Raw genomic sequence first — 21,107 nt, 5'->3', positions numbered from 1 at the left:
AAGGGGAGCCATACTGGCCTTTGGGAGAAACCCATAGTACTAAATGACCTCTTTGTCCAGCCCAGTTCTGCGATGTTGTGGAAGGATTCCTTTGATGGGGATGAAAGCCTCCCTTGTTGTAACGACAGTTTTCTGATCAATTATTAAATATGTACACGTCTGGAGTTCAGTAGGTCTTCCTGAGGGACTTGGGACAGCTTCCTTCATTGATGTGGGTTGCAATGGCTTCTAAAACCTGGGAGTCAAAAGCAACGGGGGGGGGGGGGGAGACGCCATTTGCAAAGCCGGAAATGATTAAAATCACAGGGTTGAGACCATTTCCAGTCAGTAAGGGCTTGCCAAGACCACAGTTCCTGCTTCTGGTGTCTACTCTGCATAGAGTAGAGGTTTGTCTACCATAACATTGGCAGTAAGATCTCTCCAGCTACTGGAGAGCACAGGGGAAGAGTGAGTCACTGGCGTGGCAGGCATCGAGGAAGCGCGCTAATTTGAGAGGTCAGCGGCGAGTCCAGCTCAATGGCCTAGTCTCGCCAGGCTGAGGCGCGGACCCTGCCGGCCTCCGTCCTCTTCCGCTCGCCTCAGGTACAGCCCGGCGGATCCCTCCGCCGCAGCGTGCGCTCCCGGTAGCGCCGCGATCGGCTTTTCGGCAATACCCGGATGGAAGCGTAATGGCCGCCATCAGGGACTCGCAGGCAATGGGGACCACGACAGGTATTCCCTATGAGCGGGGCCGCCCAGACTTGTTAGGATGCCGGGACTTCTAGATGGCCAGCCAGGGGGCAAAATGCGAGTTTGTGGGGGTGTCAGGGTCCCCTGAACCGGCTCAGGGATCCGCCTCTTGTGATAGGAAGCGCCTGCTAAATAGTCCCGGCTATTCAGCGCTTCCGCCTAACTTGCCGCAAAGTTTTTCTAGAGAAGTCGGCTGTTTTACTCGGCGCTCCTGCAGGCTGCTATCGCTAACTTCCCGCTTCTTAGCTGGGTTTGCACTACGTTCGGGCTTTTTGAACTCAACATTCTCCCACAGCCTAGGAGCTGGAGCGCGGAGACAGTGTGCCTCCGCGCGCCCGAGGGGAGCCGAACCCCGGAGGAAGGGGCGGATCGGGCGCGGTGTTTGGGACGGAGCGGGGCGCGCGGCGCTCGAAGCACCCACTCGGCGCATTCCGGGGCTGGTGGAGACAGCATGGGTACTGTTGCGACCGCACCCCTCGAGCTGTAGATTCGCAGGCCCACGGCAGTCCGACTCGACGGCTTCCCCATTGTGGGTCCAGTCTCTGGTCATTGGAGGTGTTTTCTTGCAGATACGCTCAGCTCTCTGGCGCGCGCTCCCTCCTCCACAGAGTTGGCCAAAGGCGCCCTTCTTGCAGACCCCAACCACACCCAGTGGCAGATGGATTTCTTTGTAACTGGCTTTCTCACTTGTAGGGTCCATTTTGAGTCTGTTCTTAACATGGTGTCCTCATTGTCAAGTAGACAATCTCTTCCTAGATGGATATGGTAATGGAAAATATATAGGGTGAATGTATATAAGGTAAAATGTTGTAACTCTTTTAAGTAGACCAACAAAACAGATATAGTAGCTTTAAGGTTCAGAATAAAAAAGTTTAGGTTTAGTTTTCTTTTTAGGCTTAAATTTGGGGGCGTTTAGTATTTGTGAGCTATTTTAGTCAAAACATTCATAGAGTATGTTTGGATATCAAAAGTCTGTAAGCACCAGAAAAATAAAATAAGTCAATATTTAAGGAATTCGTAAGAATGCTGAACTTTGTGTGGTTGTAGCAATGGTGAAACAAGACACCAAACTGTACATCAGGGTAGGAATTTCATTAACTTGAGTGACTCTATGTTAGGCCTAGTTTACTGTTTTTTTGTTTTTTTATGCAGCCAGGGATCTGATTTGAGTGTACCTTAAAGTTAGTATTCTCAGGTTGAACAGATAGAAACCATTTAAATTGAGGGCATGAAATACCCTGACATCTTTCAGAATTTTAACTGCAAATCCATAGAAATGGATTCATTATCTTTTAGCAAAACTATGTGTTTCTGATATTCATAAAGACATTGCATTTTGTTAACATTTTTCAGGGCGTTAGCATTTCATGAGGATGGTAAGCATAGTAGACCACGTTCATTTTTCTTAAAATTCTTATAAATAAGATGAGCCTTGGGTTTGTTAGAAAATTGTTACCAAAAGGGGGGGGAGGGATATAATGCAGGTATCTGACTTGTTTTGCACATCCAAATTATTCCTTATTGTTGCAGTGAAAATAAGGACAGCTATCAATTCAAAACGTTATATCTGGTTTTATGGAAGGGTAAAAGGATAACAACCACAATGAATACCTACTATGTGCATTGATAATGTATGAGCTTTTAAATGGTTGAGTATTTTTTTTTATCATCACATTTTAAATCCTATCCTTTCTTAATAGTATATGTGGTCCCAAGTTTTTGTATCTTGAAGCATTCCAGAGGTTATGTTTTAGCATAAATATACAATTTGACTTTAGAATGTATTTTAAACATGTCCTTTAATGTACTTTTATTGTTTATTTTTCTGTTTGCAATTGTTCTTATGGAAGCATTGTTTGCTTTAGATCACTTAATACAACTTTTTTTTTGATGGTAAAAGACTTGAGTCTTGTTCAGTTTCATTCAGGGACTCTACTACAAGTTTTGTGATAAAACACTATAAGCAGAAGAAAAGAATTGTGATGAAGTTCAAATTTTTATTAATTATCTGATTCCAGGTGTGTGTAGGCTATGAGTGTTTCAGTACTGTATGGGGGTATTGGCTTCACATGGTAAGCAGTTTTCATGGGATGTTAGCACAAGTGAGTATAAAGAGGTAGTATTGTGGTGGTAGGATATCTGGCTTAGAATCAGATCTAGATTGTTCTGGGTTTGTGATTTTGACAAGATTCATTTTCCTGATCTTGAAATAAACAAAGAAAGTGAATTAGATTGAGCTTAAGCTCCCTTCTAAGCTTTGAGTTTTGTGATTTTTATAAATTTATGACATGTTATCATGGAGTAACAATGGAGGGTTATTGGCCAAAAGTGCAGAGAGGTGTTTTTTTTTTCCTCTTAAAGTTAAACACATAAGTTGAATTTGAAGCATAATTGACTCAAGAGTATAAAAACATTTTACTAACAGGTTTTGGTCAGTTTTAAAATCTTGGTCTTCATTTCCAGATATCGTCTCTTCTTTTGATCACTGTTCCTGATTGTGGCTTTGTCCAGGCATTAAATTGCGTGCCTTTTGTTCCTTGAAGAAGGAGGTATGGTAAAGATTGAAGTATTACAGCATGTAGTCTATTAAGCAGTAAGTTAATACATTTTGATATTGGACAAAATAAAGTAAACTAGTTATGTGTACATAAGTTTTCATAAATTATAGTTTTATTTTTGGCCTAAATACTTATAGGTTTTCTTTTAATGTAAGCAAAAAAGGTCATTTTGGTTTCATAGTTGATTATTTAATACTTCATTAGCTAGCTAAAGACCATTTTAACTATATTCTTCTAAACATAAAGACAGCATTAAGGGCTTCTGGGTAATGAACGATGGAGTTATATATGGTTGGAAGATGTTTTGACGTTGTATAAATGACCAGAAGAGTGTTTCTGTTTTGCTCTAATAAGTGCAAAGTAATGCACCTAAAGAAAAACTGAAATATATTTATATCATGATAAATGGCATCAACATTATGAGTCAGAAAAGGTATTTGAGAATCACTGTGGAGTTATGACTGGTTTCCTGAAGACAGTCTTTGGAATATCTTGGTGTGAACAAAATGAAGGAAAAAAAAATCTGCCATCAAATCCATGGTATTATAAGGGAAGCTTTGCAAACTTAGTGGAAAATATTGTACCCTTGTACAAAAACATGGTTTATCTACCCTTGAAACACGAGTGCCTCTTACTGTTTGTTTTGAATAGGTACTGGGATACCACAGTATCATTTAATTCCTCTCACCAAATACAATAAGTATACCCATAAATATAACCCTAAATTAGAAATAAGATTGTGTACATAACTACTAAAATAGCTGAAGTAGACTGTACCAACTTAAATTATTACTTCATTAATCATAACCATGTTTTGCCATGAGTTTTACTAGTAGATGGCTTTGTTTTCGGGGCCATTTTTCACAAAGGCAGAAATGTTTTGTTTTATTAGAAGTTAATGTCTAACAACTACAGTAAGTAGGGAGCAACAAAGCTTAGATTCTCGGTAATTATGTGTTCATTTATATGTCTAATTGTTTCCTACATAACATTTGTTTGCCCTCTTACTGAATTAGGTTCACATGGGTACTGTGTTATTCCTGAATAAAGTAAATGCTGGGTGCTAAGAATTTTCTTTACTCTGTTTGATCCAAAATTCTCAGAAAAAGTAATATGATGAAGAATGAAAACTTCAAATGTAATGAAGTGAACAAGAGGCTGCTATATGATGACTGACCAAAATGATTTGGATTATTCCATCTTGAAAAATTGTGAGCAAAGTCTGACTAAATTTTAAAATCATGATTGGTATGACTGCATGAAAGAGATATCAGAATATCAGAATGAAGTTGCATGACTTGAAGCTTATGATAAGTAGGTTTCACATGGGTCTCATTTCTAGAAATGGTAATAGCTGAAAAATACTGGCTTCATGGAAGGTCAAATAATTTCACAATGTGGTAAAATCATCACTAATTCCTAATTAAAATTGGGTTGTTAAAGGTTATAGCTGGTAGGAAAAAAAATGTATTTGTTGACCTTGAACAACGCAGGGGTTAGGGAAACTGACCCACCACACAATTGAAAATCTGCATGTATTCTTTTGACTCCCCTAAAATTTAACATCTATAAGCCTTCTGTTGACTGGAAGCCTTACTGATGGCATGAATAATTGATTAACATATGTTCTGTGTTACATGTATTAGATACTATATTCTTAATAACATGATAATAAAGTAGGCAAGAGAAGAGAAAATGTTATTAAAATCATAAGGAAGAGAAAAATACATTTACAGTACTGTACTGTGTCAAAAAAATCCATGTATAAGTGGACCTCCATGGTTCAAAGCTGTTTTGTTCAAGGGTCAGCTGTATATTAATTTTGTCAACTCGTCAGCTGTATATTAATTTGTCAACTCAGTATCTCTTCATTTGGGGAGCCATCTCTCCCCTATTATGAGTGGTTAGTGGCCAGTCATAGAGTCTTATAACCCAAGCCTAGTCATCCCTGTTGCAACAGAGATTGCCTGTTAATCAAGCAGAATCTCATTAATCAAGAACACTTCTTTGAAATTGATGTATGAATGCTAGGAGAAAGATGCTCCCTTTTCTCTAAAGTGATTAATCTGGTAGGGTGTTAGTGACATTCTTTCCCACAAGTATGAGAACCCCATCTGTAGTAGGAGAAAGTGAAGCCATATGGAAATGGGAGATGGGTGGAGATAGCATGCCAGTTTCAGTTCTAGGGACCATGGTAAGAGGTATCTATGGTTCTCTTTTGATCCTGTCAGTTACCCTGGTGTCCTTCCCAGTCCCATGTCCCAAAATTTTGTATATAAGTTAGTTTGAATTGGATTGTAGCAGAAAATGATCTGATGGGGGCGCCTGGGTGGCTCACTTGTTAAGCGTCTGCCTTCAGCTCAAGTCATGATCCCAGGATCCTGGGATCGAGCCTCACATTGGGCTCTCTGCTCAGCGGGAAGCCTGCTTCTCCCTATCCCACTCCCTCTGCTTGTGTTCCCTCTCTAGCTGTCTCTCTGTCAAATAAATAAATAAAATCTTTAAAAAAAATGATCCGATGGATATTTGGCCCTTATGAATTTAAGATCTATAGCTTCAAGTTGATCACATCCATCTACAATTTGCCCTTTTCTTCCACCTTATGAAAGATGCTCATTGTTCGTCATTCATGTATACATTCAGTCCTTCATTCAACCTACAAACATTTGTTGAGTGTCTACTATGTACAACTATGTGCAACTGTCTGGATAGTCAAGGATTATACCTACTAGCTAAGTGCATGATGGACTTCCTTTATTGTGGCACGTTTTTATATATTTAGGTTATACTGATCAATAAGAATGTGTTGAGAATAATCAGTGCTGTGCTCAGCATTTTTTTTTGAAAGATTTTATTTATTTATTTGACAGAGACACAGCAAGAGAGAGATCACGAGCGGGGAGGGGAGGGGTAGAGGGAGGAGCAGGCTTCCCACTGAGCAAGGAGCCTGATGTGGGGCTCCATCCCAGGGCCCTGGGATCATGACCTGAGGCAAAGGCAGACGCTTAACCGACTGAGCCACCCAGGCACCCTGTGCTCAGCATTTTAGTGATATGAAAGAATAAAAGGAATTCTTTGCCTTCAAAGTCCTTATAGTTTAGTTAAGGAACCCAGATTAACATATATGAAACAGTACAAACAGCAGATAAATGAATGCGTGATTGTATGGTATGGATATTAAGTCTGAGTTCTGATAGAAAGGAAATTAGTGAGGGCTGGCAGGTTTCTTGAAGGAGGTATCACTGCAAATGTGTTTTAACTTATGAGTTGAGTTTTGTTAGGCACAGAATAATTGAGGAAAGGATGGAGTTGAAAATGGCTAAGGGCTGATCCAAGATGGGGAGGAGGTTGGTTTGACTGTAACAATTTGTATTTTGGGGGAATGAGAGGTAGTGAGATATGAGGTTGAATATTTTAGGTAAATCCATGTATGAGGCATTTGGAAAGCCAAACACATTTTATTTTCTGCTAAGGTGGGGATTTCTTTGAATAAAATGTTTATATTTCTTTTAGTGTGATGCCACTTTGGTGATGCTAAGATACAAAATAAGTGTAATCAAGTGATGGAAATTTATTTGTGGAAAAGATCTTGTTATATATTCCTCTGCTTTGAAAATTTTTAAAAAACAGTCATTAACAGCATCTGCAATGCTGTTCTGTTTTATACATGTTATATAGGTATAATATATATATAATTTGTTTCTTTCTTCTTCTTTCCCCCTTTTTTGAGAGATCTCATAGTAACACTGTCAAAACCATACCCTTCCTCTAGAGATACAGCCAGTTCAGAACTAATGTTGCAATAGATATAAAAACATTCTGAGAGAGAGAAGGAATGAAATTAATGTTTGATGACTCATATAGTATTTGTTTTGAGCTCCAGATACTAGGAATGATGTATAGGTTAATTCTTTCATTAAATGCTGCTGTTTACTTAACCTTCTCTCTTCAATAACCAGTTAGCTGATCCTCAACTCAAGAGAGTATTATAGGGGGGCGCCTGGGTGGCTCAGTCGTTAAGCGTCTGCCTTCGGCTCAGGTCATGATCCCGGAGTCCTGGGATCGAGCCCCGCATCGGGCTCCTTGCTCTGCGGGAAGTCTGCTTCTCCCTCTCACACTCCCTCTGCTTGTGTTTCCTTTCGCGCTGTGTCTCTCTCTGTCAAATAAATAAATGAAATCTTTAAAAAAAAAAAGAGAGTATATAGGAACATTTCTCTATACCAGGGTTGGCAAACTCTTACTGTAAATGGCCAGATAGTATATATTTTAGGCTTTGTGGGCAATATGGTTTCTTTGCACCTATCTGCTACTGTTGTAACATGATAGCAGCCACAGACAATATGGAAATCAACGAATGTGGCCATGTTCTAATGAAACTTAATTTATAAAAAAAGGCAGCAGACTACATTTGGCCCACAGGCTGTTGGCTGTGGACCACCTATCATAGACTTAATGAGGCATTTCGTTCCACAGCTTCTCATACTCGTATCTTCCCATTATCCTCTTCTCTAGTAACTAAAGATCAGTTATCTTTATTATTTTCTAAGTTCACCTCTTCCACTTGTTCACTAGATTCCACCCCTTCTCACCCAGTGAAGGACATTGCTACTGCATCTCTTTTTTTCTCCCTCATCATCAATTTTTCCATTTTTGTTGGATGATTTTCATAAGCATGCAATCATACTGCAATTGTTCTCCCAGTTTTAAAAAACAAAACAGAATAATTCTACTTCAGTTCTTCTTTTGGTCTTTTATACTAAAACTCCTTAAAAGAGTTGTCTGTACTACATCTCCACTTCTCTTCTTCCATTTCCTCTTAAATCCATGCTAGTCAGCCCTTTTACGGGGCTAATCAAAGTCACCAGCGGTCTTGACATTAAGTCCAGTGGTCATTTCTCAGTCCTAATCTTGCTTGACAGAGCTGATCAATCTCTGATCCTGGAAACTCTTTCTTCAGTTTGCTTTCAGGACACCACTCTCCTAACTTACCTCACTGGTCATTCCTTTCATTCTTACTAGCTGGTTTTTTCTCCTCTTTTTACTCTAAATGTTGTAGTATCTCGAGGCTTAGGCCTTGGACTTCTCTTTGTGTACTTACTCCTTGGTGATTTCGTTCAGTTCTGTATACATAGATATATATATACGCACACCAATGACTCCCAGAATTTTACCCCAGATCTCTGTATTCTGTATTCAGCTACACATCCACATTTCCACTCGGATATCAACTAGATATCTCAAATTCTATACGGCTAAAACTGAACTCTCGGTATGCTTTCTATACTTACTGTTCGCACGCAATCTTTCTGTATTAATAAATAGCAACTCATTTCTTCCAGTTGCTGAGGTTAGGACTTGCAGAGTTAATCCTTGACATACTCTTTCTCTTCACAGACCAAACGTAGTCTGTCAGCATATCCTTTGGCTCTCTTGTCGCCACATGTCCACGGTCTAACCATGCCTCATTGTCTCCACCAATGTCTCATGTCGCCATTGTCTCTTTCCCGGCAGTTGTAGTATACTTATCTCCAAACTGGTCTTCTGGCTCTCACTCTTATCTCCTTCCCAGATAATCTGTTCTAAACATTGCCCCCGAAGTGATCTCTAAAAAATCATTCAGCTTATGTTATTTCTCTACCCCAAATGCTCCAGTAGCTTTCCATCTCATTTATACTAAAACCAAAGTCCTTTTGGTGTCTCTCAGGCCTTGTTTCAGTCCATTACTTCTTTGACTTCATCTCCTACTGCTTTCCCTCTGGTGTTTTGTGTTTCAGTCATACTGACGTTCTTTCTAGTCTCTGAACATGTTAGGCACACTCTACACTTCTTTTCTTGGAACGCTTTCTGCCTCCACCTCTTAGGATCTTGGCTCAAATAAGACTTTTTCAAATGAGGGCTACCTGACTTCACATTTAAAATTGCAACTCTCTAGTTCTGCCTGTTTTTCTCTGCAGCACTTGCGATGTTTGAATATATTAAATAATTTACTTTGTTTATCATCTAAATAACTAGCAGAGTGTTATGTCCACGAGGGAGGGATTTTTGTCTGTTTTATTCACTGCTGTATTCTCAGTGTTTAGAACAAAGACTGGCACAGATTTGGTGCTAGCTACATGCCCAGAACTATGCCAGATGCTGGTGATATAGCAAAAAACATGACAGATGTGTTCTTATGCTTAATGCACCTTTTATTACAGTGGTAGAGCCAGATAGAAAATAAATTGGCAAATATATAAAATATTGCCAAAGTGTTACAAAAAAGAAATATAAGGGGTTTAGATAGAGAGTAATTTTTTGTTTGAGAAGTGATGCTTTATAGGTTGGAGAAAGCCTTTCTGAGGTGATGATATATTTTTTTTAAGATTTTATTTATTTGACAGAGAGACACAGCGAGACAGGGAACACAAGCAGGGGGAGTGGGAGAGGGAGAAGCAGGCTTTCCACAGAGCAGGGAGCCCAGTGCGGGGCTGGATCCCAGGACCCCGGGATCATGACCTGAGCCGAAGGCAGATGCTTAACGACTGAGCCACCCAGGTACCCCCGAGGTGATGATATTTGAGCTGAGACCTAAAAGATGAGAAAGATCTAGCCATTTGAAGAATAGGAGAAGGAACAATTCAAACAGGGAACAGCAGGTGCAAAGGCCTGAGATAGGAAAGGAGTATTTGAGGAACTGAGAGACTATCTATGGTAGCTTGCTGGAGTATATTTACAGATGAGAGTGGTGTGAGGTGAAGTTTAAGAAAGAGGTACAGTACCAGATGTCACTGCTCCTTGTAAGCCTTGGCAGAGATTAAATGTTATTTTAAGTGCTTTGGGAAGCCACTGCAGATTTTAAAGCAGGGAGCATTGTGATCTATTTTATATTAAGATCATGTTTGCTCCTGTGTGGAGAATGGATTCAGAGGAAGGTGGTGGGCAAGAGAGAAGCGTGTATGCCAGTTAGAAGGTTATTTAAATCCAAGTTATAGATGACCGTGGACTGAGATGATGACAGTGGAGATGGAGAGAAGAATTCAAGATGTATTTTGGAGATAGAATTGACCGGTCTTGCTTATGGATTAGCGTGGGAGTAGGGGAAAGAGCATACGGGATGATTCCTTGATTTCTGGGATGAGTAACTGGATGGATTGTGGTGCTATATTACTAAGGTGGGGAAGCCTGGGAAATAGAATTTGCTTCTGTCATAAAGACAGGTGCTTTACAGAGCCAGAGAAAAATTGAATAGTTTATATTATTTTGGGAAGCTGAGGGTAAATGGGTTGCATGTTGATGCATGTTGTCCCAATCAGGTAGCCATAAATCTTTTGATTCCCCCCCCCCAGCATGTGTTCCAAAATCTTAAGTAAAATCTACATCACTGCCACAGCAAAATGACAAAAGAAGAAAAGCACAAGAGATGAAATACTCTTCCTCCTTCCCATACTAAATTTAGTGGTTTCTACTTCCCTTTGGGTGGAATACTTATGATTTTTCTCCCAATTTCCACATATTGAAAATGTGATTTCTGACCGTGTGATAGAGAGAGAGAGGGTTTTAAATCAAATTCCATTGCAGCAAAAAAGTTTACATGATCTATAGCATTTGCTATAAAATAATTTAATCTAAAATCACAGGAGGTCAGATATTTGGGTTGCAAATAAAAGAATAAATGAGTGAAGAGTGTGTTAGGACCCTGTGTACCAATTGTCTTGGTTTTTGTGTGGGATAAGTGAAAAATATAAAATAGAACTTCTCTTTTTTTTTTTAAAGATTTTATTTATTTATTTGAGAGAGAGAGAATGAGAGATAGAGAACACGAGAGGGAAGAGGGTCAGAGGGAGAAGCAGACTCCCTGCCGAGCAGGGAGCCTGATGCGGGACTCGATCCCGGGACTCCAGGATCATGACCTGAGCCGAAGGCAGTCGCCTAACCAACTGAGCCACCCAGGCGCCCTAGAACTTGTCTTTAAGAAGATTATGAATGACCTTGGGAGGTAAAACTTAAAAATGAAATGATGTAACTATAAAGAAGTGTAATGGAGTGGTGAGCAATGGCTGTACTTTAAATGGATATTCAGAGAGGGAGAGATTAGTGTGTATTGCAGGTTTCATGTCCCTATAGGAGATAGAATTAGAAAGGAAGTTTGACCAATATTGAGAAGATAGAAGGGGATGACAAGCCTCTTGAAAGGAAATAGGATGAACAAATAAATAAAGGTGTATGTGTAGGGGCGTGGAAAGCATCTTAGATAATGGGCACTGTACATTATATATGTAGTCATCATGTCAGTAATAAGAAAGAAGATTAACCTGAACCAGGAACTGGTTCTATATTTTAATTTTTGATTTTGGACTCCTTCATAATTGTATACCAACCAGTGTCACCAACCTACCTGAGTGGTACGTGGCTCACATGTATACTAGCATTTTGAATCTTTCTATATCTGTACTTAATTACATTAGCATATTTAACTCTTCATTTCTCTTTTCTGCATTTAAGCTGATTAGGCCATGATTTGGACGGAGCTGCCTTTTATTATATATATTAATTCTACAAAATTTATTCTTTCACTTATTTAAAATACGATAGGTATTAGCCCTATAGGTAAACTTTTTAAAAACTTAAAGCAGCTACAAAAAAAGTAAGCCCAGAATGTGTGTTTCAAGTCATGAAAAGATTATTATTTTGAAGGCACTATAAGGTTCTGCTTTTAAAATAAGTTCTAGGGTTTTTTTGTAATTTTCTTCTAGATCCCGTTTAGGTAGAATCTTAGGTTTTTTTTCAGTAAGTTCTTGCTGCGTGCTTCTTTTGTTTTCTTTCTAGTTATATATTCATACGAGTTTTGAAATCAGCTTTCTCTAGGAAAAAATTCGATGACTCAAGGAATGAAATTGTTATACAAAATAATTACTAATTATATTAGTCTTTCTATTTATGTGATGTGACAAGTTAGGTTACAGAGCTACATGCTGAGTTACAAATGAGGGGAAGCTAAAATCAGTTTTTTTAGTTCTTTAATGCTTAAGCAACTAAAATAAAATAAAGGGCATATAGATTCTTTTTATATCATTTCAGTAAAAATAAAAACTGTAGAATGTCTTTGCTTTTTAATCTGTTGTAGAAAGCAAACAAGACTCTAGGAATGGTGCATTTTGATTTACTCTATTCAGGTGTTTCTTATCCTTGGCATTTTACTTTGGGAATCATCTTTTTAAAACTTGTCTGTGCGATTGATTCCTAACCTATGCTAACATTGCCAGTTCTCAGGTTCCTCACTTTTTATTTGGATTGTCAGTCCTCTAATTTTCTGATCTCTATTTTTACTGTTTCCAATATATCTTGCTTTCTAGTACCATTCTAATAATACTTCTACAATACTGCTTTTATAACTTCTCTCTGCTCATGAATTCACCATGGCTCCTGGTTACCTTTCATTTCAAGTTCAGATCTGTTCTCTGTAGTCTGTTCTCACTTAACCTCACTATTATACATTTTCTCTGTGATCTAGATCCCACAGTGCCATGGGAGAAAAATGCTTTTCTTCCAATGTTACTCTTTTTCTGGTCTAGATAGCCTTTGCTCCTTTTTTGCAAGTTTAAGTCTACTGCTCTTTAAAGGATCATCACAAAACCTACCTTTTTGTGAATTAAATGCAGTCAGCATTGATCTATCAACTTAATGTCTTAAGAATCTGGTTACAAGTAATAAAACTAGCTTAAAGTAGTTTAAGTCAGGGTGAGCTGAAAAGGAGGAATTATTTTAAGGATATAAGATTTCCTAGAATTCAAGGGAAGGAATAGACGCAAGCCTCAGTAAAGACTTGTGGTAGTAACATTGTCCTCTTGGTTTCACTCAGAGTACTTAGGAGAGTTGATTCTCTCCCGGCTGTTTGCATACGTTTGTCCTTTGCTCTGCAGTGCTGTCATTCCCTAAGAAAATTAACTTGTCAGTAGTTCAGGAGGTATCTTTTTATAGATTTGTCTATGTTCTGCAAACATAGCCCTATAGTATCTTTGCTCCTGACATGAAAATGAGGATCCTTTCCCTAATTTAAAAATGTATTACATGCTTTCATCTGTAACTTCCTTTTTTAAAAACGAAAAAAAAAGTTCACAATGAAATCTAAGTCAATTTAATACATAAACCTTTTTGTTTATATAATTTACTTAATCATTCTCCAACTCACCAACGTTTAAGTGATACTGTTACATATGTTGTACTTTTATTTCTGTAGGATAGGTTGTTAAAAGTGAGGTTTATTTATAGGAGTATACTTAGACAATGTGAAGGAAGTTGGTTATTTTCAAGGAAAATATAAATTGCAAAAAATAACTCAAGCAGTAGAAACCTATAAGAGCCCAGAAACCATAGAAGAGCTTTCAAAGGTTTGTAAGGTTTAAATCCAAAGAGGTATCAAGCCTATATGGTATTTTTGGTACAGTTATGTAATTTTAAGGAGTGGGCAATTCTCGTGTTTAGTGAACTATTCCAGAGGAGATGAAATGGTGGAAATTACTCCAGTTCATTTTATGTATTCTCCATAATGCCAGTATTAAAACTATTAAAGATAGCATCAAAAAATAAAATTTTGTCAGATGAAAACCATTACTTTATTAAAGAATAACATGCTTAACTGATGTAAAAATAGTTCAGCATTATTCTTGCTGTTCGTTTCTTTGTATGGTATAAAGGTTTCCCCCACCAATGTGAAAATAGAGCATTCTTACGAAACCTTTTGTAAGTTGAAATGGTATAAAGCAAAGAAGCAGTTACCACTAATTCATGTGGAAATTTTTTGAGTGTTCTCAGACCCCCAAAATAACCTTAGTCTTAGGCTTTTCTGATATCTTAGGGGGCACATCTTGCTGGTGGAGGCATAAAATAATTGAGATAAAGCACAGATGCCCACAGACACAGTTCGAAGCTATGGCCTCTTGATGCTGACATACTGAATTGTAGTTCCTGGGGAAGGAGCTTGGCTGTACCATTCTCACTGCTTGGGCTCTGTAACAGATCTCTGCAAAACAAAGGCTGAACACTAATTTAGTTCTTCACTTTTTTTGTAAAAACAGAAACCCTCTTTGGATTTCTTTTGGTTAGCAAAAAACAACTAATGTAGGTTTGTAAGTGAAGTGGTTATAATGAGAGATTTTGAAAAGCAAACTTTCATAAAGCAGGGGATACCTGTATAGAAAAATAATAGTCAAATTTAGATCAATGTTGCAGTTTTTCCTATTTCTTTATCCTTTTAAAAAATTTTAATTTCTTTTTTATTTAAAATTTTTTTTCTTTTAATGATGTACTAAGATCAAGAAGCATATTAGTTGAGGGGCGCCTGGGTGGCTCAGATGGTTGAGCGTCTGCCTTCGGCTCAGGTCATGATCCCAGGGTCCTGGGATTGAGCCCTGCATCGGGCTCCCTGCTTGGCGGGGAGCCTGCTTCTCCCTCTCCCTCTACTGTTCCCACTGCTTGTGCTCGCTCGCTCTCTCTGTCAAATAAATAAAATCTTTAAAAAAAAAACATACTAGTTGAATACCATTTGTTTTCTATATAAAATACAGTTTTGTATTTGTATAACAACACTGTTATTCATAACTTTGATAGTGCCAACTTCCTTTACTTACTTTTTAAGGTAACCTCATGGCTCACAAATTAACTATTAAATAAGCAAAAAAAAATTACCTCTCAGTAGCATGAATTTATATACCATGAGTAACATAGCATAATTTTATTCTCTGAGTATAATGTTTGCCAGTAACTTTATGGCTGTTGTACAGTCCTCTCTGTATGGGTGTGATTGAGTACCTGTGTACTGACGCAAGGAGTGTAATGTAAATGGATACCTATTTTGATTTTTACCTTTAGTGTCAACATTCTTGAACTTTTTGCTGGCATCAGTTTTACTATTTTAAGTTTGTTCAGAGAAAACTCGGTTTACCACAGAATTCACTTGCTTTGCTTGAGAATTTCAAAATTTTCATGGTTTCATGCCATTTTTTGATAAAGTTTCATAACAATATGGTCTAGAGGCAAAGAGGTGATTTTCATTACATCCAAATGTTAGCTGTTTGCTTGTGCTGTGATAAGGAAGTTTGCCAGTGTGGAGGCCGTAGTGATCCAAGGACAACATTTTAAGAAGCACTGACCTAAGGATAATCAGTAATTACTGTAAACATTTTTATATATGTACTCTTGACTTTTTACTATGAGTTTGTATGGGCCCATGTGTTTGTTTACTTATCCATCTATTCTCTATACACCTGTCAATTTTTGAACAGATTAACTCCTAATATGTGTACTATTTATTTTCTGGGTTTTTTTTTTCATTGAATACATCTTGGATATCTTCCTATTAATAAATGTAGTTTTACAGTATTGTTTTTAAAATTGAATAATATTCCATTGAATGAAAATACCATAATTTATTTATTGGTGGACATTTTGTTATTTTTGATTTTGTGATTTTTTGTAGGCAGTGTCTTTCAGTGAACCTGATTATTACCTTTAGGATACATTTCTAGAAGTAAATCAGAAGTTACATACTTTCTTCCTGGTCGTGTGTAGATTTATATTTTATGTATTATAAAATATATACTGTATTATATATAATTATATATGTAATTATAACAATATGAATTATGTTATATTAAATGTAAATATATATAGCAAACTGTTCTTTATAAAGATTGTATCATTAGTATATCATAGTGCCTCTATTACTAGAAAATAAAATTTTAAAAAATGAAGGCATTCAAAATACAAATCCACATTTTTATTGTTCGATTCAACAGATAGAAACTTAACTCGATAAAGTTGCTATAGTAGTTTCTAAATGCTTAACTCTCAGTTTCTGTACATACGTGGTCATGGACTGGTGACAAATGTTTCATGGACCATCAGCAGACCATATTTTTAGTAGCACTATTTTAGCCTAGGAGCCAGTGTAGAAGGGGGGATAGGGGAGACTGGGGTGGGGTTTGTGTCTCATCCATATATGGTCATTTAATCCTCTTGCTTTTGGTATGGTACCCACTCTCAGCTGTGTCTCATATCCCCGATTAAGAGAGTCTGTGTACTTTCTGCAGAGAATAAACCTGCAGGCATCTGCTGTGGTGGGGAAATAGCAGTAACCTAGCGTATGGAATGGGGAAGGGAATCTTAGCATCTAACCAGAGCTCAAGCAATTTTCTCCAAATTTCTCTTTGTTTTAGTTTTCTCCTCCCTTCTTTTTTGTTACTTGGTACTGCCAGTTCCTAAGCCTTTCAAAGATTCAGAGTGTAAAGTAGGTTAGTTCTTAGCTTTCCCCACTCTGTCTGGAATTAAGTTTTCTTGGGTCTGCAGGGTCATTTACTAATTTATCTGCTTTCCAGCATCTAGAAATTTGTTGCTATTGTCATGTCTCCTGTTTCCTATTGTTAATTTTTTTTAAGGACCTCTTACAAATATATTTGTTGTGTTATTAAGTGTTCTCCTTCTCCAGTCTTCTGCTTTTATTAACAAAATATTTGCTTTTATTTCTATTTCATGGATTTTATTGTTGACAGATATTTCTTCTATAACACATTATTTCCTTTTTAAGTTCTTTTTTTCTGATTGAAATTTGATTTTGCTAAAGTATTTACTTGAAACTTTATTCCAGAAAGAGTACCTATGTAGTATAGTCTCTAAATCTTTGTACATCTAAAATTGTGTTTCTCCTTTACATATGAATTTTCCTGTGTATAGAATTAATTCTTGGGTTAATCTGTTTTCCTCAGAACTCTGTGTCATTCCATTGTCTTCTAGCATTTAGAATTGTGAGTAAAATGCTTGATTAATATTGATTTCTGATTAAAGTTGGCATTGCTGATGAAAAATCAAATACCTTTTTAGGTAACTCTCCCTCTCTACCTATTTTTTTTTTGTAGCATTTAATTTTTTTTTAAGGATTTCATTTTTTTATTTGACACAGAGAGACAGCGAGAGAGGGAACACAAGCAGGGGGAGTGGGAGAGGGAGAAGAGGCTCCCTGCTGAGCAGGGAGCCTGATGCCGGGCTCGATCCCAGGACCCTGAGATCATGACCTGAGCCGAAGGCAGACGCTTAACGACTGAGCCACCCAGGTGCCCCTGTAGCATTTCATTTTTATTTTTTAAACCCAAAAATTTGACTAGGATAAGTTGTAAACATTGAGTCTTATATTCTCTTCTCACTAATAATCTTGCCTGGCATTTGAGGAGCCTTTGATTTTGAAAATTCAGGTCTTTAAAAAAAACCCCAAAACTCAAATGTTATTTTTTTCTTGCTTTCAAAATCATTATTTCTCTCCCATCTACTTATCTACTTTGTTCTCTCTTTCATGGCAGTATGTTCTTAGTTTTCTTTTTTTTTTGTATATTATCTCAGGTCTTACTGAAATTGCCAGTTACTACTTGATTTATTTTTTTCCCCCCTGAGCTTTCTCCTTTTTCCAGTAGTAGTAACTTTTGTGTAGTTACTATTTTTCATTGCTGGATGGGGGAATGGGAAGGGGTTTCTCTGAGTGTTCAGGTTATTTTCTCTTTGTTGAGCTGCTGCAGCTAGTGATGTTTCTGCCTACTTAACTTTTGATGGCCTTGGTAGTTGAGATGAATTCTTAAAGAATGAACCAAATTTTTTTCAGTGTTTTAGTTAAAAGGAGGGGGGAAGTTAATGTAACTTTTTCCTGACAACTTAGTGATAATTTATTTATGTGATAAAGGACAGAACTGTTAAACAGAAGATAGGCATGGATATAGGAAGATTTATCTTTGCTCAGAAATAATTTCCTCTTTATATTTTTCCCAACAGCTGGTGCTAACAAGTCTCAACTTGGCCTCTGGACCCAGCTCAAAACTCTGGATTCACTCTCTTCCTTCCCATACCTCAGCTCAAGCTTTCTATCTCCCCAGAAGGTACCACATGATCTTCCTCTCAAGTCCTCACTTTCTAGAATCTCAAGGTATGTTCAGGGAGGGATTGGGCAGATTTATGTCCTTTACTTTCTTACTTAGGGCATAAGAGATGCTTATTAAATGCTTTTTAAATGAATGTCCCCTAGTCAAATTCCTCTTTAAAAGTGGTGCTTGGCAGTGGGTTAGCATTTGTTTTCACTCTTCTCTCTCTGGACTGTTTCTTACCAAACACCTTGCAGTACTTGTATGGGATGTTTTTCTAGTTTCTAGTTATTTTGTAGGACTTTATTTTTTGGTTTGTGTTTCATTGGGCAGTTGGAAGAAGGAAATCAGATGGCTTAAGTTGCCACCTTGATGCAGGCAGTTCTCCAGATTACTTGAAAGGGCTGGGCATACTTTATGCAAATAGTATTCTTTTCAAGGCTTGAGGAGATATTGGTTAAGTCTTATGAGGTAATAATATGTAGAGAAAGGGCAGTAGTTTAAATAGGAGATTTAAAATCAGTAATCCTTGTTGGTGGGGTAAAGATTGAACTGTAGTGAAAAGAGCATTAGCTAGTAGGTTGGAAGACTAAAATTAGAGTAAAATTCCTTTTTCCTTTTTTTGTTATCTGAGAAATTCACAACGCATTTTTTGCCCATAGGTGGCAACCCTAGTATAATTTGCTACCAGATGTCATCATTGATTGCTTCCACATGCTACAGGTTCAACATAGTTGAAGACAAAATAGATTCTCCAAATTTAAAATTTGAGGGTGAATAACAAACCCCAAACTACCAATACAAACTCCCCTAATACTGTATTGTACATGCCATTCATTAAATGTAAAAAATACTGATGTTCAATATTAATTATTTAGCAGTTACCAAACTTAAGTAAAAGCTAAGTGGATTTCTTAGTAAGGTCCCTTTTATTAACATTGTTTTGCCTGTGTTGAAAGGACATGCACTTTAATGGGTGACCTTTGTGACATCTGTTTTGGCTGCCATGCACCCTGCTTAATTATTTTCTATTCTTCATGTCCTGGAAGGGTGAGGTTGCTGAATGGTCAACTCTGAATAAGCAGTGTATTAATGTATATGTCCTACCTCTCTCCTTCAGATTGTAAGCTGTGGTTTTGAATCTTTCCACAGCACCCATCAAAATGCCTCAAATTCATAGTAGGCATTTATTAGTGTTAGTTGATTGAGTTATTTAAAATTATATTTTTATACTGGTCGTCAGACTCTGGGGTATGTGTTATCTTATAAGAAAAATTTTAAATTGTGTAGATATTTTGAAATGGAATTGATATTTAAAAATAGTATCAATCTATTTTTAGCATTACACATATATTTTTGAACACATGTAATATTACTACAAGAAGCAATTTCCCTTTTGTAATAAAACCCATGATATAGTTTCTTGATTATGTGTATAATAGAAAGGCTTGAGTATGGTTAATCCAGAATGACCACAATATGGTATTCAGGCAAATAGAGAACCTTTATAGCTGTGCTTAAAAGTTTCACCTCTTTGAACCTCACCCTCAGATTCTGGTATGGTGAAATCTCCATCGGTGATTATAATACAGAATGTGACACTCTGTAGGGAATCTTCTTAGTTGGTGTGGAATATCCACCAGGTGTCATTGAACTTTATTCTAGCCATTTATTTAGTTTTTCTTACTTTTGAAGAAAAAGTATTTACATTTTGCTTTACATAATATAGTAAAACATTTTAAGTAAAAATTTTAATATTTTACTGAATTAAACATAGTATGTAAAACCAGTGCGTGCTTCGGCAGCACATATACTAAAATTGGAACAATATAGAGATTAACATGGCCCCTGTGCAAAGGATTACACGCAAATTTGTGACGCATTCCATATTTTGTGCAGTTCCTGAGCATCCTACCACCCTTTGCAGATGAACTCTGAAGAAATGATATGAGTCAGAGCACAGTGTGTGGCACTGAATAATGAAATTGTGATTTTTCACTACTAAAAAAAATTTTCAGTAAACTGGTACCCTGCTAATGAATTCATTATCAGTTTAGCATATATGTACTTAAAGACTACTAAAGGAATGTGTTTTTTAGACCCAACCGAAATTACTGAGTGTGAGAGATTAAAAGTCTCTTAATACGTAATTTAACTTTTAATTGTATTCCCTTAATAAAGGATTTCTGAAATAGTAAAGTATCTATTTACTTAGATTCATTGAAATTTATTTTTTTCAAGTTTTTATTTATTTAGATAATCTCCTCTGCCCAACGTGGGGCTAGAACTGAAAACCCAAGATCAGGAGTCACATGCTCTACCAGCTGAGCTAGCCGGGTGTCCCTAGATTAATTGAAATTTAAAGCTGAGACCTTTGACTGGACATTATAGATGAAGTTCAATGTGATTTATACTTTATTTTCTTTAGCTTATCTAATTTTGTTTATTATTCATACATACATATTTAAAATCACAAAAGTAAGAAAACATAATTCCTCTAATATACATTTTGATATTTTACTGAACCTTCAGTACTCAGATTCCAATCTTAGTAATATTTTATCACATCTTATTACTTCACTATTTTTTGTTCCTTTGCAGTTTAACTCATAATGTGTCATTTCATGGTAATCACATACAGTAATGATAGCTACAATTTATATAGCACTGTACAGGATACTGTTCATATGTTTTCTCATATAATCTTTACAATAACCCTGTGAAAGGTAGGGAAAGTACTAATTTTTCTTTTTCACTTTATAGATGAAGAAACGAAGACAGAGATTGAGACTTGTCTAGAGTAACACAAACCAGTAAGTGTTGGAATTGATGGCGGCAGATAGTAATGGGTGCATTCTCATATGCCAGGAGCTTTCCTTACTGCCTTCTGCCTGAGTTCTAGGGACAAAAAGCCAAATAGCCAAAAGGTTGGGGACCAAAAAGG

At 37.1% G+C, this 21,107-nt stretch overlaps 1 protein-coding gene and 1 pseudogene across 9 annotated transcripts in view; both read left to right on the top strand.

Moving 5' to 3' along the window:
* Positions 1–266: 266 nt before the first annotated feature.
* Positions 267–21,107, top strand: part of ZNF518A (zinc finger protein 518A) — a 28,106-nt gene continuing 7,265 nt past the window's right edge. Inside the window, exons 1-5 of one of the 9 annotated variants that reach the window (XM_073904395.1) lie at positions 267–582; positions 3,193–3,278; positions 4,391–4,498; positions 18,078–18,228; positions 20,927–20,976. The gene's annotated coding sequence lies outside the window, so the exon portion shown is untranslated. Of the gene's footprint in view, positions 712–897; positions 1,529–1,577; positions 3,323–4,390; positions 4,499–18,077; positions 18,229–20,926; positions 20,977–21,107 lie in introns of those variants that run through there. The other 8 variants (XM_025880655.2, XM_073904396.1, XM_025880656.2 and 5 more) reach the window with 8 other exon arrangements.
* LOC112830998 (U6 spliceosomal RNA) lies at positions 19,957–20,057 on the top strand (annotated as a pseudogene).

The sequence above is a fragment of the Callorhinus ursinus genome, unplaced genomic scaffold, assembly GCF_003265705.2.
Source record: "Callorhinus ursinus isolate GAN/ISIS: 27379988/994484 unplaced genomic scaffold, GSC_fseal_2.0 scaffold20, whole genome shotgun sequence".
Classification (NCBI taxonomy): domain Eukaryota; kingdom Metazoa; phylum Chordata; class Mammalia; order Carnivora; family Otariidae; genus Callorhinus; species Callorhinus ursinus.
This window is presented reverse-complemented; position numbering and strand designations above follow the sequence as displayed.